Source organism: Protopterus annectens, chromosome 15.part0 (assembly GCF_019279795.1).
Source record: "Protopterus annectens isolate FY-2018-M chromosome 15.part0, PAN1.0, whole genome shotgun sequence".
Lineage (NCBI taxonomy): Eukaryota > Metazoa > Chordata > Ceratodontiformes > Protopteridae > Protopterus > Protopterus annectens.
Window position 1 is genome coordinate 672,679,566 of NC_056749.1, and position 13,431 is coordinate 672,692,996.

Genomic DNA, 13,431 nt, shown 5'->3' on the forward strand with positions numbered 1-13,431 from the left:
GTGATAGCCATTTCTCTGCATTTAAAGTGTTTTTTGATTGTATCTGCTTTATTTTCTGAAAAAAAAAAAATACTTGTTTTCCCGCCTTTCTAAGCTAGTATAGTCCAGTTTTCAGTTTAGTGCTGAATTCAGGGCTGTGTTACAAGTTTCTGTGTTTGCCCATACCTTACTTTGACAGAAGGAAGTTTCTCTGTTCAGCTGTGAGAGAGGAGAGCTTTGAGCAGCCTATCTGTCCCTGGAGGAGTGGTTTCTGCCCAGAAATTAGTAGTTTATTGGCCATTTTGGGCTAATTTCTATCTCTTTCATTTCCCTGCTATAAAACACACATTTGCATGGTTTTGCGCTCCAGGCAGTGCCAGTTAGCTAGCTTGCAACTATTCCAGGCTCCACAAAGTCTTCAATTTTTCCCTTGGAACTAGACAAACTTTCAACTTAAGCACTCAAACCATTCACTTCTCAGCCCGGCACTTGCTCTAAACTCATAGCAAGCACTAATAAACCTTAGCACTAGACCCCCCTATACTGTAGAGAAGGAAAAGGCTCTCTATTCGACCTTACCAGCCAATCAGTAAAACAGTTCACTGTACCTATCCAGGCATGTCCAAAGGGCAGTTTCAGGTGTACTCTCCAGTCCAACTGGTGAATCTGGGCATTCTGAGGCACTGTTACAACTGCCTCATGTACACAGACAACCCTTTCCTCCTACCACCAAACACTAATACATGCGAGAGATGCAATTATACAGCCAAACTGGAGGCTAAGTGCTCTCAACCCAAGACTGGACCAGACAGTCAAGAGGAGAAGGGAACTACTTGCATCACACCACCAGTCTCACATAGACCTATGAAACCAGCACCGGCAAAAAACACACATAAATACACGAAAACTTACTCGGAAGCTCTAAATAAAAATCTGCAAAAGCAACAGAGACCTCCAAAGCAGACACCCAAGCAACCTCCACCCCCCCCAACACAAACCATGAAACACATACTTCACAAAACCAGTGTGCCATGCAATCATAGCCCTTAAGGCAAAATAACATACCCAGCAGACTAGTAATAGGTGACTCTGTAGTCAGGCACACTGACGTCCCACTCACTAGGCTGAACAAGGAGAAGGTTACTGTTAGCTGCCTGTCGGCTGCCAGGATCCGCCACATAACACAAGCACTCAGGTCACTCCAGAACAAGAACAAATATGACTCTGTCATTCTCCATGTTGGTTTGAATGACCTGAGCCGTACCTCCCTGGACTACATGAAAAGAGACATGAAAGAGCTCTCTGATCATGTAGCCCAGGCCAGTATGACCCTGACCTTGAGTAGCATCCTGCCCTCACCAACAATAATACCACTGTATAAAGAAAAAATTATCAATTTCAACAATTGGCTAAGCTTCTGGTGTCATTAAAAGGGGATCCAGTGTCTGTCAGCCTGGGATGACATGCTCGACTAGCCACGCTGCTTTGTTAGAGACGGCTTGCACCTGTCACCCTTAGGCATTTGAATACTGGCCAAGGCTCTTGCCACCACCATAGTGCCTTTTTAGGCAAGGCTCAAAAGACAAACCCACCACCATAAATAGCACAAGTAACAAAAAACTGAGGGGTAATGCTGCTCAATGCCAGAAGTCTAAACCTCAAAATGCACACACTCAAGGCACTCCTCAGTATGGAGAAAATCAATATATGTGCAGTAACAGAAACCTGGTTTAAGGCTCCAGAGAGCACCCCAGCACTACTAGGCTACAGCTCATACCATACATTTCGGCCACAAAACCTGGACCGAAATACTAAAGGTGGGGGCGTATCCATATTCATCAAGGATACCCACACCTCCAGGTTAGTGGCACAGCACGATGCTTCAGAGGTCATCCATGTGCAACTAACAACTGGCAAAACTGCAATTCAAATTGTAGCTTGCTACAGATCACCCACTATGTCCCAGGACCCCCATTCTGCATTTCTGGAAACACTGGAAAACAAAGGTCCTACCAAACACCCTGATATTGGGTGATTTCAATTACCCAAACATTAACTGGGAGAACTACTCAAGTACAAACTCCCTTGCCCAACATTTCCTAGAATTTATAAACTCAAATGCCCTGGATCAACTGTTCAATACTCCCACCAGAGGTGACAACATATTGGACCTGGTCATCACCAACATGGGCAACCGGTGTTCCACACCAGAGGTCAACCCCTCGCTGGTTAGATCTGACCATAAACTTATCACTCTGGATATCCACATTCTGCCCCCACCCCTGGTCAAAGAAACCACCGTGAAAAACTTTTCAAAAGCAAACTTCACATTACTTAAGACCAAGGTGGAAAGTTTCAAAGCCCCCCAAGCTAAAGGATAATGCTGCCCAAGCTGCAAAATCCGTTACTAATGCACTCTATGGGCACCTACAAGAATGCATGGATCATGCTATCCCAAGCAAAACCAAGACTCACTCCTCCAACCCCTGCCATAAACAAGCTATACAATAGAAGGAGGAAACTAGTACAGAAAAGAGTAAAATCCCAAGAAGGTAAGACATCCCTGATCAGTATCAGCAGGAAACTACGATCCCTCATAAAATCATCCAAGGCTAGCTTCGAAAGAAAAATTGCCAAGGACTCCAAAGATAACCACAAGGCATTCTTTAGCTATGTCAAGAATCTAAGTGGCAATTCTCAGATCTGCTCAGAGTTGGTACAGAATGACACCAAATACACTGAACTGACCGATATCACCAACATCCTGGCAGACAGGTTCAGTGCAAATTTCATCCCCCTCTCACCCCCAAAAGGGCCCATAACCATACTAGTAGAATGTAGTGCCCCTGAAATCACAGACACTCAGGTTAAAACAGCCTTGTCCAAAGCCAAAAACACAGCATCAGTGGGACTGGATGGTGTCCCAGGCTGTGTCCTACATGAGCTCAAAGATGAACTAACCCCTCACCTAAACACAGTGTTCAAACTCAGCCTCTCCACAGGCTATGTGCCCGTAGTGTGGCACACAGCAACGGTTATTCCACTACACAAAGGTGGAGCCACAACATACCCTGGGAACTATCACCCTATAAGCCTGACTAGCTTGGCCTGCAAGGCTATTGAGCGCATCATCATGGATCTCATTAACAGAGACATTGGGAACCTCCAAACACTGGACCCTACCCAGTTTGGCTTTGTTAAGGGCAGATCATGCCTCCTAAACCTGGTGGACTTCTTTGAGACAGTTACCAAGGCTATAGATGAGGGAAAGGTGTTCCACACAGCCTACCTAGACCTTACAAAGGCCTTCAACACCATTCCCCATTCTGGTATTATAGACAAGCTCACCAGCCTGAACATAAACTCCTACGTCACGAGATGGGTTGCCAACTGGCTCATGGACAGAACCCACATGGTAAGTGTTGCGGGAGCTAGGTCTGACTCTAAACCAGTTACAAGTGGCGTTCCCCAGGGTTCAGTCCTAGGACCCCTCTTGTTCAGCATATAGTTCTCAGAGGTACAGGCAAGCACAGGAGGTCTATGGTTGACCAAGTTCGCAGATTACTGTAAACTAGGGGATATAATAGACTCTCCGGCTGACACAGACATCCTCCAAAAGTGTCTCACTGAGACAGATACCTGGTGTCAAAACCATGGCCTGAAGCTAAATGCCAAAAAGTGCATAGTCATCCCCTTTGCAAAAACAAAGTACCCACAAACTACCACATAGGTGGTAGCCCCCTAAATACGGAAGACGTAATAAGGGGATCTGGGGACCCAAGTAGATAGTAATCTCTCCTTTGATAATCCCATAGCCAAAGTGGTTAGAAAATCTTTCTATGTGGCCCACCTAATCACAAAAGGGTTTGTATCCAGATCAAAAGAGGTCATTGTGCCCCTCTACGCATCACTCATCAGACCCATTATAGAGTACAATGCCCCATTTGGGATGTACCTTACAAGATGCCTGCAACAGCTGGAAAGACCATAAAAGTACCTCACCAAGAGGATCACTGGCCTCAAACAGATGGCCCTATGCAGCTCGACTGAAGAAACTCCAGCTGTACTCGGTTGCATAACGCTTATTCAGAGGTGATTTATGCTTGACATACAAGGCCATGTCCAACCTAGAATTGATGGACATGCTCCACCTAAAGAAAACCATATCCCCTCGAGCCACACGCTCTAGGGATTTAAACCTCACCACAACAACAAATAGGGCATGCTGAAGGGATAGATTCCTGTCCCAGAGACTTTCCATGCTCTGGAACAAGATTCCAATCTACATTAGGCAGAGCTCCTCACTAACGCTCTTCAAGAGAAACCTTGACGAGTGGATGGGAAATAGAAAGTTTGCCCCGGGGATCACTTCAATGGCTCTACTGGACAGAGGCACAGGAAACTAATCTAAGAGGGCAGCAAAAGCCAACACAATTCCAGCTAGGCTTATAAATGCCTTCGGTCAGATAGCCTAGTACCTACCTATGAACCTATAAACAAAAGATCTCGCTGCACTTTCTGAAAAGAGTAGTGGAACTTCCCTGGGCCCTGGCTAAATTTCTCCTCGTTAGTGCGAATACTACTTCAGGTCTCCCTTGCAAATAGGTCATTGGCCTAGTCGGGCTATTCCTGTTAGAGTATATAAACATCATAATTTTATAGAGGAGTAATCCCCATACCTGCCACTATTATGCTAACTGTGATGTCACATACTTTTGGGGAGAAAGGCAAACCATTTTCTTGAGGTTGTTTGATCTATGAGTAAAGAAACAATCTTCCATTGACTGAGCTTTCAGCTTTGTGTGCAAGTTGCCCAGTACATAGTCATCTATATGCACAAAAGTTATTGCACAAAGAAGCACAATATGCAGGTAAGGTATAAATCATGCAATTAAACTTTAAAGCCAAACTAACGACCAAATCATGTTTGCTATTTCAGCTGATAACCTCAAACCCAACATGTCCATCAGATCCTATTTAATATTTTAAAGTGTTCACATTGTTTTGATTGTTATGGCAATGACTAGGTTTACACTTGATATTTTTGAGTAATGGGGCAAGCCCCCTACATTCACAGTGTGAATTCTAGTTTGGTGTTGCAGTTTCTTTGGATTATGTATGCATTTTGCATATGTGTTTGCATAATTCTTGGCATTATCTTTGTATAGTGTGCTTTCTGTACATTAAATCTGTGTACGTTTTTCAATTCTCTTTGGGCTCTTGATAACACAATTTCAATTACTTTGAGCTCCTAGTCTGTTTTAAAAAGGAAGATAAAATATGTGACGTTGTAGATGACACTTTTGAATACAGTAATACAATTATATTTCAGAATAGTATTGTTGTAGACACCATTCTCTTATGTTAGTGTTGCTGAGAAGCCATCTCATATTCTATATTCAGTTCTAAGACTATACTGCTAAGAAATTCACAGGTTCAGTGTACTCCTCACAAGGGCAGCTACAACACTACTGGCTCTGTCACATAATCAGCAAATAAAGGACATTATGTGTATGTCATGGACATATGGCAAATGACTCAAATCGAAAAAAATGTGGCTCAGCTGTATTTTCCAGGTCAACAAAATAAAATACATGAATGCATAAATGACCTACTGTAGGGCTCTTACTGAAGGGTTATTTGAGTTATATGGGGGGTATCTGTTTGGTGTAAAATAATGTAGCCTTTGAGACAGTTTCAGGTGGTGACCTCACTGTCTTGGTCCTGTAAGTACCAGACTGTTGTCCTTTAATGTGAAAATACCCATTTCAAGATCTACTGATATGAAACACTATAGATTATGGGCAGGTTACCTGAATATCTCTTTCATAACCGTTCTTCTTCTGTTGCCAAATAGGTCTACTGATTGATACTTCTCTGGGATCAGGGTTCTGAAACTGACATCCAGTGTAGTGGCATTTATTTATGTCTTTGCTACATTTCCTGAACCTGTTTTGTGGTGCAACTCTGAAGACTGTTTTATTGTAATAAACTTTCCCCAGTTAATTTTTGGTTTTGCTGACATCTGCTGTATCTGTTGAAATGTTAAGAAATTGAGTTTTACTACAGCAGAACCTTCCTGACATGGCCTTTGGCCTTACAAAAATCAAGCCTGCAGCATTTAATAGACGGAGAGCAGGCTTCATTACCTACTGCTAGTGTGCATGATTAAGAAACTTCATCCTCTGACTCACAGCCCAGACATAATTCTTTCATAATTTAAAGTGTTACAAATCTGAGTTCAAGTTACAGGACGCATTGCGAAATAAAACACAGCAGTAACCTACTTCTGCTGAGTCAGCTACTTTCTTCACCTCTTTGTGAGGTTTAACTTTTGCTTCATGGTTCTGATATAATGCAACAGAGATGCTGCTGGCTGACTCTGAAAGTTTCCTATAGCACTTTGTACCAAGTGAACTGAAGAAAATGCTGTGACAGAGTAAAAGTGAATGTGTTAAAGTACCTTGGTATATTAGCTCTTCCATGTTGGTATCAGAGTGATGAAGCATGCTGTGGTTGGCTGGGTATTAGGTAATTATGGGGAAAATGCAAAGATGATGACACATATAACAAAGCGTTCTTCCACCTGCTTCATTAAAGCATCAACACAACTCAGTTGACATACCACCTGTATCTGCTTCACAAGGTCATGAGTTCTCATCCCAAACAAGTGCAGAGTTCATACATAAGTGTTGATGCCGGCTACTGGCTGATATAGTAGGAAAAAGCTTGCAACCAGAGTTTACATCTTAAAAGAAATAAATAAATAAACAAATGGACACATGCATGAAGACACTCTCAAACAAATGAATGCAACACTGTTGGTTTTGGAAATGATGCATTGCATCTTAAGAAATTTTCCCTGACAGCACAGGTGTACCATAAAAACCCGATACCAGCATTCCACAAAGTTAAAAAGATATAGCCTTATATTCAATTAATTAAAATGCCAAAGGAACCATTTTACATTAAAATATGCTCAAAAGCATATCATTATCAAGCATACAGTACTAAATGTAAAATTTAAACAAACAATTATGGTCATCCATTTTTACAAGGGCAATAAGGCACTTGGAGGTGTGCATAGTGCAAATATTACTGAACAGTCAAGGACTATTGGGCATTCCCCTTCAGGCTTGAGCCTAGCAATACCCTTGGGCACTGGGTAATATCTGCACCATGCATAGCCTTTCGTGTTATTGCCTGCAGATTAAAATACAGAAATTAAATGCAGTAAGCAGCCAATCACCAAATGAATTCAGGAAGCTGTACAAATTTTTAAATATCTGGGTATGAGGCTCATTTTTTAATTTTATTTGGCTACCTTAGCACTAGATTCACTGTTGAACTGACACCCCGATCCCATGTGCAAGAATGGGACAAATGTGGTTGTGAGTGGATGGATTGCAGCATTCATAAATCAGAATAAGAATGTTTTCTTTTATTTACTAAATTTTTCTTGGAATGTGGAAGTTCAAATTTGTTATTTATCAAAAGCTGTAGATTTTTGCTAGAACTGAATGCAAAAGCTCCAGTTGAAATCACAGATTAGTTTTTTTCATTGTTTTTGTTTTGTCCCCCCCTCCCCCAGATAGGGTATCATAGCATGTCTAATAACCTTATATTTTTACAAACCCCCCCCCCTCACATCACAAAGCCTTGTTTAGTCGCTCAATGTGTGAGCGATCACTCTGGGAAATGAAATGCCATATGATAAATGTGGGGTCTGTGGATGACTGGTTCCATCCTCCCTTTGAAGAAATTTATACTGGTTTTGTTTTCACTCAGGACACACGCAGTAAGACTGTGTTTATAGTCATGCATATCAGTATATTAGGAAAAGTGCAACATTAAAACTTTTTCATTCACTACATCCAAGTGTTACACCTAGGCCACGTGCAGCTGCTTCCTTACCTATTATTTCAGACAACCTTGAACTCTTCTGCTATTACATACCTCCATTTCTGTAGATACTCATGAACCCGTTTGCCAGTATCTGCCCAATCACTGCAGGTGACCTTGAACCCCTCTGCTGATGTCTGCCCAATCAATGCAGGAGGCCTTGAACCCCTCTGCTTATGTGTACCTGTAGAACTATTTTAATGACACTATAACAGTACAAAGAATTAGACTGACATTTATTGGTGAGCCCTCTGTGCCTTTGCAGTGTTAAATGGTTTGAAGCAAATAGTGTAGTATGACCCAAAGCTAATCAGGTATGTATTATGGATGGCATAGTGCAGACATACTAAATCAAGTTCTGCATAGTAAGGCAGATCTGTTGTGTTACTGGGAAGAGCAATGCTAGGCTGTCCTAGTGGATGAGTAAAGCTACAGATGGTTGCATGACCAATGTGGTGTTCATTATCACTTAGGCAAGCTACTGTAACATGTTGTGCATGTCCACAATCTCAATGAAACACCACATAAGTGACACTTGATATTGTCTACAGAAGGGCACTACAACAAAGCCCCCACTATGTTTATCACTAAAATGAGGAGGAAAGAGCAAGCCATGAAAGGTGGAATACAGGAAGCACAGAAAAACACGAGTAACTATAAGGTACAACAGATTAAGGGGAAGGAAAGGCAATCTTTTTTGTGGGTAGAAAGTCACATTTTCAATATAAAAAGATGAAGGGTTGATAGAGTAAGTAGAAAAAATGGTTGGGTAAGGGGTGGAGGCTGAAAGGAAGCAGGAGGAGGCAAACATAAAATTCAGACACAGACAATCAGAGGCAGTATAAACACACAAAAGAAGGGATAACAGTGGATGGTCACAGACTGACAGTGTGGATAACTGGTGATGTGGAGGATTGAACAATGAACAAGGTATGTGGGGAGTGATGTGAATAATGCAACAGAGATAGCAACATCTGAATGAGGGTAGTGCAGTGACCATGGCCAGATATTGGGCCACCCCAGTGGGCAACACCCATCTATCAGTCACCTCTGTGACTGACATCATGGGCAGGCTTTGCCTGTGATGGACCAAAGGTCACAGATTGCCAGTCGCACAACTTGGCAAGTCATGACAGGAGGTGCTTCACACTGCTGAGTCAGACATCCACCTCTCAGCACAACTTAAGTGACACAAGCCTCCACAACTGTTGCTGGGAGATGGGGGATATTCTGGACCATTATCAGAAAAGAAGCCTATGCCCCACCTCCAGATGAGTGGCCACATAAGCCAGCATTGATCCTTACAGGTCATGTTCAGCAAAGTGGATACCATACCTCTGCAGAGATACAGACAGGCAGACCCAATGTCTGCTGGTGACCCAATGACAAAGGCACTGGCCAATACACAGCAAGCAAGCACCACCATAACACAGCCTCTTCCACAAATGAGCTTATTAAGGACAAGAAAGAAGAGCCCATTAGGACACATTTGGTGCACATACAATAGCAGTTATACAGTGGAGTGCCACACATGGTATAGCATCCCTACTACCCGGAGAGTGCCTCCTGCAGCATCCTGTCATGTTCATCTTAGTGTACTTCATCTACTGTAATGAAAGCATGCACACTTCAGTACATAGGTACACCAGGTAATACAATATGAGGACGAGACAAATGCTTACAATAAATGTCTGTCTGTCCTCACCCCCTAACCTTTGCAGTCCACTGCTGAAGCAGGACAGAGTAGCACTACCACAAGTAACTGCACCAATGCTGGTAGGGCTAATCAAAATGAGGCATCACTCACCAACCTGACAAGCTTATGCCAAGCATCCACCTTGCACAGAGCATGGCCATGTCACTGCAGCAGGTGCTCTGAGAAATCCCTGACCAGGAGGAACAAGGATATTGTGCTGTTCTTGGCACATCTTAAAGGAACTCTGCAGTTCACACCATCTGAGGAGGGCATGACCACCACAGTAGTCAAAAGTAAGATGGAAGATGAACAGTTAGGGTTCAGATTCGGATGCAGCATAGCTGACCTGATGTTTGCAGTGAGATTGTGCAGAAACTAGAGATGTGGAAAGAGTCCAATTGGGCATTCCTAAATTTTCAGAACGCATATTAGAAGGTCCCAAGAAAGCTGATCTGGTTAATCCTGCAGTGGTTCGAGTCCCAGAAACATTGGTAGAATTAGTGCAGACTACATACAAGGACCCAATTACACAAGTACAAACAGTGCTTGGTCTCACAGAGGGGTTCCAGTGGGAGTGGGTGTGCTTCAGGGTTCAGCTCTGAGCCCACTGTTTATACTGGTGATGGACTGCATTAGTTAACAGGTTAGAGTGGATAGATCAACAGAATTGTTTGCACATGATTTGGCATTCCATGCCGATTCTGAGCAAGAACTTCAGTTTGCATTTCATTATCCCATCCTTTGCTGAAAGCACATAGGATGAAACTGTACAGCTAAGACAAGTGTAATATCAGCAAATGGGGGGGGGGTCAGAAGCTAATAATTGAGATAGAAGGGAAAATAGTGGAGCAGGTTAACAGCTTCAAATATCTGAGAGGGGTGGTTGAGAAGAAGAGAAGCCGTATTTAGGAGGTCAAAGCTAGAATCAGAGGAGCTGCTGCCAACTGGCACAGAGTGTTGGAGTAGCATATGACAGAAGAATGCCAAAGAAGATAATTAAGGTATACAAAACAATGGTGTGACCAGTTCTACTGTATGGTACAGAAACCTGCTCAGTAAAGGCAGAGCAAGTGATGAAGCTAGAGGTGATGGTGATGAAGTGCTTGAGTTGGGTGGCAGAATGCACACTGTGAGACAGATGATGAAATGGGGACATTAAAGCAGAAGCCAAAATAGCTCCAATTGCAGAAAAAAAAATCAGAGAACAGATTGTGGTGGTTTGGGCAAGTGCAGGAAAGCAGAAAACAATCTGCTGAATGCAATTTGGGACAGACAGGAAGATGGAAAGGGGAAACGAGCATCCATCCAAGAGTTGGAGTGATTGTGTGAGAGACCTACAAAACTCAGACGTGGCTGTCGAGGAAGGTAGGAGAGGGACAGTTGGCACAACACCTTGACCCCATATAGAAAATGGGGGAAAAAAGTTTTTGTTTACTAGTAGCAAACAGGTAGTTTCTATGAAGTGAGCACCAAGTGGATTGGACAGCGTAAATTCTGCATTAGAAAGACAGCAAATGAGAGAGAAGCTTAGAAGCTCCTGTGTATATGCAATGCAGTTGTCTTTCAACACTTTCTTTCATTTACAAAATTATTGTTCAATGCCTACCGCTGAAAATGCACAGTGACACACATGGCTGGATAAGAGACAATTCCCGTCAATTTCATGTAGGCATAAACACTTTAAGGTAAGGGTGGTTTTAGTAAAACAGCCACTTTATTGTATTGAAGACATACTTTTCAGCATACACATCCTTTATCAAATCTTAGATAAACCAGGTCTTAAACTAGCACATTTTGTATATAATTATAATTATGAAATAAAATTTCTAATTAATACACTGTCAGTGTGATAGTGGCCATCATTGATGCATCAAAGCTTCCTAATTTATCACAGTCTCAGAACAGGTCTAATGTAAAACCTTCTTAACCCTTTGTCTGAGTCTCATTGTATGATTGTACGTGTGTTATACAACAATGCACTCATCCCTTCTTGTTCTATGCCTCTCTGTCGGTGCTACTTTTTGTTATCACCCCAATTCAAAGTAAGGTAATGTTAGTTTTTCTTCCCTTCCCTTCCGACCAGAGACTGGAACCCCTAAAATTGTCGGTAATGACCACTGAGCCAGTCTGGTATTCTTCATCCATTTCCAAATGTGACCTACTTACACTAAAAGGAGCAAAGCCACACTTGGTCCAGAACCAATTCAGGTATCTCGCTGCTACCATTAAAGATTATTCAGCTGAAAAAAATCTAAAAATTCTAAAAACAAACAAAAGAAAAACATCAACTGGTGCATGCAATCCTAGTCAGAGTTTATGACTCTCTGCCTCTCCAGACAACATTGTGCTTTATTTCTAGTTTGAATTTGTTAATCAGGGTAGAGCACTGATCCCATTTACCCGTTTCAGTCTCGGCCCACAGAAATAAAAAAAAAAAACAAAACAAAAAAAAAACTGTTACTCAAAACAGCAGATCAGTCCAAATCCAAGTTAACCAGTTTCGGTTATGACCTGTGCGAATAAAAGAAAGAGAGTACACTACTATATAAACTTTCAGTATTTTGTTTAACTAGTTCTCAACAATGGCATGTAAATACACAAGATCAAAGAATACAATATTGGGTAATATACGGAACATGAAAAAAAATATGTAGACAAGTATTAAAAAAAGATTGAAAGTATGAATAAATGATAATAGGAAGAGTAATAAGTCAAATATAGTCTACGCCCAGAATTACTGGATGAGTCGACCCATTGAATCCTTAGCAGCCAGCATCCTTCTACATGCAGATCAGCTCTACTGTAAGACTGCAGTTATGCAAGCTATGTTTCAGTTGTATCACATGTGTTGGCTTTTCCCTAGTATTGTGTGACCATTGGGTTGGCATATATAAGGAAGTATAAAGACAAAATACCACATGTTAGGGGGGGGGGGGATCCCCTGCAACCAAAATGAGTTTGATTTTTTCCCCACAGTTTTGGCAGGTACGTTTTTGTGCAGGGAGGGATTATACGTACAGGCAGCTTTATTTTGAGGTCTCATAGAAGATTTTTGATAGTTTTGGAACATTATCAGTGAATTAACTGATTAGATCATTTGAAATGTGGGTTGTGAATTTAGTGTAGTTCTGATAACTGAAATGCTTTTTATGTATGCTGCATTAATAAACTTAAAACAATATTTGCAAATTAATTGCTTCATGTACACTGACAACCCACTTCTAGTCCACACAAATTTATTATGTGAGAGATGCATCTTTATCAAGAACTTAGAATCCAAGCTCTCTCGCTCACCAGTCAGTTCATCTGATACCAAGCAGGTTTTCAGCGTGCACACCACCTCCTGCACCTACCAAACGAACAACACATAAACCTACATATGCAGAGGCCCTTACCAGAAGCTTGCCTAAACATCACATAATACATCCTCTGCAGAACATACTACATGTAATATATCACACACCAGTGTCTCACCAGTCAAGCCTTTAAGGCACAACACAAAAACAAACATCTTAGTCATAGACTAGTCAATTGTAACACACACATGTCCCTCTCACCAGGTTGGATAAGGAAAAAGTCAGGGTCAGCTGTATGTCAGGTGCCAGGATCCACCACATAGCTTCACAGCCCCTCCCCCACTGATGGAACAGACATCTGTGCTGAGTTATACACCAACGCTTTATGCAAGCACCTTGTATAATTATATTAACTATGCCATACTTGATAGAACCAAAGCAAGATCTTCTAGGAAAAACAAACCTGTCTGGTGGACCACTGTCATGAATAGGCTATACAATAGGAGAAAGAAAATGCTGTCTAAGAGTAGGAAGGAATGGTCTCAAAACTGGAAACAT